Genomic DNA, 5,990 nt, shown 5'->3' with positions numbered 1-5,990 from the left:
AAACATTACTAAAAATTTGGAAAATGTAAACTTGTCAATAACTAGTTGTGAATGAATGTCATTTACTTACAGGTAACTTGTTAAAATCATGGCATGCTTATGAAATACTATTATAATACCATTGCTAAAAGTACTGATTGTAAAGTATGCGTAACTTATGTATACAAAAACAAAAGTGATGGGCATCAAGGTCTTCGAATACCAGGAATTATGACGCCATAATTTTTTTTAATCTAAATTTTTATATACATAATGTTTAAAGAATATTAAGTACTTAAAATTCGCATAAAACTACAGACTTTCATACCCATATCTAGTTTATTTGTTCACAGTAATCACCGAACTTTAATTTTGGCAACAAATCGGCAACCTTTCATCTTTTAGAAACTAAATTACGAAATTGGATGTAGTGATAATTCTGTTCTGCCCTGAAGAACCATTCCGGAAGACCACAAATATCCTCAGGCTTCCCAAGGAAAAGAGAAGGCATGAATAAATATTAGCATATCTCTATAACAATCTCTTACAAAATACGCTCGGCAAGCGGCGTTTTTTCAATTGGGTCATATCAAGCATACGCTGGCCATATGATTTGCCATATGTTTTTTTTACAATAGATGGAATGGAATAAAATAAAACATTTTATTTAAAAAATATATGGTAAATCATATGGCCAGCTCTCTAACTATATTGCGGTAAATGGCTGATTTCTACATTTATTCAGATATATGTATTTTGAATTTTTGAATTCAAGATTTTCTAAGGGACAGGCAAAGTGCGTGCTTTTCCCTTTATTTTTAATTTAAACGCGAAACCCTGGACTAAAAATTCTTTACTCAAATATTACAGATACGATATAGGATTGAAATTTAATATTTTGTCTGCTTGTAGCAGTAGAAATTAAGTTCACGAATGGGAAATCTGATCGTGCTCTCCCCCGGAAGAATCTTTAATTAAATAAGCCTTCGTTAATTAAAGGTTTAAAATTTTGAAATATATTCAAACTTGTGAATTTTTTTAATTTTTTATAATAGGAAATTCGCATAGTTTATGAATAGTTTATTATTTACTACCTATATATTTTTGAATTTTGTAAAATTTGTAGTTCCTTTTGAATTATAGTCTCCAAATATATATCCCACTCTTGAATTGATTAATTCATTTTTGGGCTTTATTTAATTACATTTAGATGCAGGCATACAGAAACAGAATCTTTAAGTTTATACACAGCAATAATTTCAGCTCTATTTTAGTTAAGCACACTGTACAGTATTAAATTCACACTTTATAAATGAATCAATTTTTTTATTGATTTTTAGTAAAATTTTCTCCGAGAATACATACTTATGCATTGTATCAAAGGTCAACGGGGAGGGCCGCGTGCACTGTAAATTCATTACAGCGCACTGGACCCTTAGACTTACACAGCCTTTCATAATCCTTCAATTTATCACTATATATAGTTAGAACACCCTTTCACAACTTTCAAATGAGCTGAAATCGGTATATATGGCTGTTTACTATAAGCGGATCAGTGTTATTAAAGCGGGGGTTGATTTCAACAATTTGGAGGAGATTCTCAGTAGTTAAGTAAACAGAATTTTTCGATGTTTTTATGAATTTGCGTACCTGTACAGAACATTCTAATTGAGGTATAGGGTTGAAAATCGTTATGTTTCAGTTAATCTCAGGAAAGTGCCTTTTGGAGTATCAGCCCCCTTCACCTTTTTATATCGGAATGGATTTCCTACGCTTTTTAAGGTTTTGCACACCTTCACAACCTCTCCGAATTGAACAAGTATTGTAAATCCGTATGTGAGTTAATTTAGTCTCAGCTTTTCCCATTTTGGGGATGTACACTTCTCAAAACATATATCCCCTTTTAGAGGTCGAAGTATCATGTTTTATCGTGGTTTTTAAAATTTCTACAGCCTCACCAAATGGCGTTAGGTTGAAGATTTATCTTAGTATATTTACTTTTGGTATTGTGGGCTCCCCTTTCCGCATGTTTACATTATGTAAAGTTTTGAAATAATGAAAAGACAAAAATTCCATTTCAATAAAAATTATATAATGAAGGGAATGTGATCTTAGTGATGGAACTCTGCGACTCACAAATTTTTCTTAGATTTCAATTAATGAGTCATACAATTTGTTTTCAATGTAATAAAAGATAACTAAAAAATCCTACGTATTGAATTAAAAATAATGGAATTTCGTTTTAATTGTGATTAATTTATACAATAACAATTCTAAATAATTTTTACTTATTCCATTACCTTCCGTAAACTACCAGGGTGTGCCTTAGATACTAAGCCATACCTAGAAATAAAATAAACTTAACAATTCTGCGAATATAAGTTCGTTAAAGAATGCTACATAATGATATTGTGTCGCAGCTGAGATAAAAGAATTTATGGCAAAATCACGAGTAAAGTAGGCACAAAAAACGCCATTATAGAGCGTAATGGACTTTAATCATAATTTTTGTTCTAGTGCAAAATGTTTATTATTACAATTCCTGTTTTAGGGCTTTCTGTTCAGCAAAAATGTTAATGACATCATCAAAGTTTAAATTTTGAACCATAGAATGTTGGATAGAATAGCTAATTGTGTATCTTTCTTGCCCCATAGTACTTCTTAAATAAGTTTTTATCAATTTTAATTTAGAAAATGAACGCTTGGCACTGTTCGCGTAGTCCCAGGAAATGGTTTAAAATAACAGAAATGCAGTGCACACTTCAGGAAAGCTTAAAGAAATAAAATGATTCTCTATGATTAACAAATCAGCAAATTCTCCTATAGAAGATGACTTTTCTATTTCGTGTCAGAGCGGATCAAAAACTAAAAATTTCCTCAACAAACAAGATAGGTATATATCTTTTTTTATAAATACTTAAGTCGTTTCTAATAAATCGGTATTCTTTAAATTTTGCATAGTGGCAGGTTGCAAGACAATGAAATTGTAAACATTTTCATTCATTTCAAGGAAACGCGATCTCAGTTGGTTAATGATCTCTAATACACTAATACACGATAGAATATGTTCACTTCCAAGGTCTTGGAAACGATCATCCTCGCAAATTTAATCAAAAGATACAACTATTAAATTTTACTAAATGTAATAATATATGTTAGAATCATTTTGTGCACACGGTTCCTTCTGATGGGGTTGCGTTGCATTATATTCCCGTCGTGCTACTCTATTGTTACGTCACTGTTTTGGCTATATTTTTTTTTTAGATTAAATACATATTCTATTAATCGATTTTTTTTTGAAACCCACTAATTGTGGGTCACTCTTTTCAGCTGTGATGTCGGTTATTGGCTAACTATCACTAATGTGCATAATTCCGGGACCACGACTCCACAATCTTGAAACATTATAGAGCTAGGTAATTTTTGACCATAAATTTGAAAAGTATGACCCAAATTTAGTAGGATTACATACTTGGTTTATCAAAATTGGATATGATAGAGCAATATTCAATTTTTTGGATTCTGATGACGTCATAAAGTTAAAAAATTCGGTTTTTTTGATAACACAGACAAATTTGATTCGATCTTATTGGAATTTTGTTTGAACCCCACTAATTGTGGGTCACTCTTTTCAGCTGTGATGTCAGTTATTGGCTAACTATCACTAATGTGCATAATTCCGGAACCACGACTCCACAATCTTGAAACATATTAGAGCTAGGTAATTTTTGATCATAAATTTGAAAAGTATGACCCAAATTTAGTAGGATTACATACTTGGTTTATCAAAATTGGATATGATAGAGCAATATTCAATTTTTTGGATTCTGATGACGTCATAAAGTTAAAAAATTCGGTTTTTTTGATAACACAGGCAAATTTGATTCGATCTTATTGGAATTTTGTTTGAACCCCACTAATTGTGGGTCACTCTTTTCAGCTGTGATGTCAGTTATTGGCTAACTATCACTAATGTGCATAATTCCGGGACCACGACTCCACAATCTTGAAACATATTAGAGCTAGGTAATTTTTGATCATAAATTTGAAAAGTATGACCCAAATTTAGTAGGATTACATACTTGGTTTATCAAAATTGGATATGATAGAGCAATATTCAATTTTTTGGATTCTGATGACGTCATAAAGTTAAAAAATTCGGTTTTTTTGATAACACAGGCAAATTTGATTCGATCTTATTGGAATTTTGTTTGAACCCCACTAATTATGGGTCACTTTTTTCAGTTGTGTTGTCAGTTATTGGCTAACTATCACTAATGTGCTTAATTCCGGGACCACGACTCCACAATCTTGAAACATATTAGAGCTAGGTAATTTTTGATCATAAATTTGAAAAGTATGACCCAAATTTAGTAGGATTACATACTTGGTTTATCAAAATTGGATATGATAGAGCAATATTCAATTTTTTGGATTCTGATGACGTCATAAAGTTAAAAAATTCGGTTTTTTTGATAACACAGGCAAATTTGATTCGATCTTATTGGAATTTTGTTTGAACCCCACTAATTGTGGGTCACTCTTTTCAGCTGTGATGTCAGTTATTGGCTAACTATCACTAATGTGCATAATTCCGGGACCACGACTCCACAATCTTGAAACATATTAGAGCTAGGTAATTTTTGATCATAAATTTGAAAAGTATGACCCAAATTTAGTAGGATTACATACTTGGTTTATCAAAATTGGATATGATAGAGCAATATTCAATTTTTTGGATTCTGATGACGTCATAAAGTTAAAAAATTCGGTTTTTTTGATAACACAGGCAAATTTGATTCGATCTTATTGGAATTTTGTTTGAACCCCACTAATTATGGGTCACTTTTTTCAGTTGTGTTGTCAGTTATTGGCTAACTATCACTAATGTGCTTAATTCCGGGACCACGACTCCACAATCTTGAAACATATTAGAGCTAGGTAATTTTTGATCATAAATTTGAAAAGTATGACCCAAATTTAGTAGGATTACATACTTGGTTTATCAAAATTGGATAAAATTTGAATATGATAGAGCAAAATTCAATTTTTTGGATTCTGATGACGTCATAAAGTTAAAAAATTCGGTTTTTTTGATAACACAGGCAAATTTGATTCGATCTTATTGGAATTTTGTTTGAACCCCACTAATTGTGGGTCACTTTTTTCAGTTGTGATGTCAGTTATTGGCTAACTATCACCAATGTGCTTAATTCTGGGACCACGACTCCACAATCTTGAAACATATTAGAGCTAGGTAATTTTTGATCATAAATTTGAAAAGTATGACCCAAATTTAGTAGGATTACATACTTGGTTTATCAAAATTGGATAAAATTTGAATATGATAGAGCAAAATTCAATTTTTTAGATTCTGATGACGTCATAAAGTTAAAAAATTCGGTTTTTTTGATAACACAGGCAAATTTGATTCGATCTTATTGGAATTTTGTTTGAACCCCACTAATTGTGGGTCACTTTTTTCAGTTGTGATGTCAGTTATTGGCTAACTATCACCAATGTGCTTAATTCTGGGACCACGACTCCACAATCTTGAAACATATTAGAGCTAGGTAATTTTTGATCATAAATTTGAAAAGTATGACCCAAATTTAGTAGGATTACATACTTGGTTTATCAAAATTGGATAAAATTTGAATATGATAGAGCAAAATTCAATTTTTTAGATTCTGATGACGTCATAAAGTTAAAAAATTCGGTTTTTTTGATAACACAGGCAAATTTGATTCGATCTTATTGGAATTTTTTTGAAACCTTTCTTAATCGTAGATAAAATAATTTTATTATTATATCAACACCACACAAAATTAGACATATTTTTTTCATTCACAAAATTTTCGTATAGCCCAGAGATAATTAATAGATTATAAATTTAAAAAACTTATCATTGTTAAAAAATAGTATTTGAGAATGTCTTTTTGACATTGGTTAAAAATGGCGAACAATCTTACATAACATAGAGCCCTACGTCTGAGTTAAAAATTTCATCT

Source organism: Chrysoperla carnea, chromosome 2, assembly GCF_905475395.1.
Source record: "Chrysoperla carnea chromosome 2, inChrCarn1.1, whole genome shotgun sequence".
NCBI classification, from domain to species: Eukaryota; Metazoa; Arthropoda; class Insecta; order Neuroptera; family Chrysopidae; genus Chrysoperla; species Chrysoperla carnea.
This window is presented reverse-complemented; position numbering follows the sequence as displayed.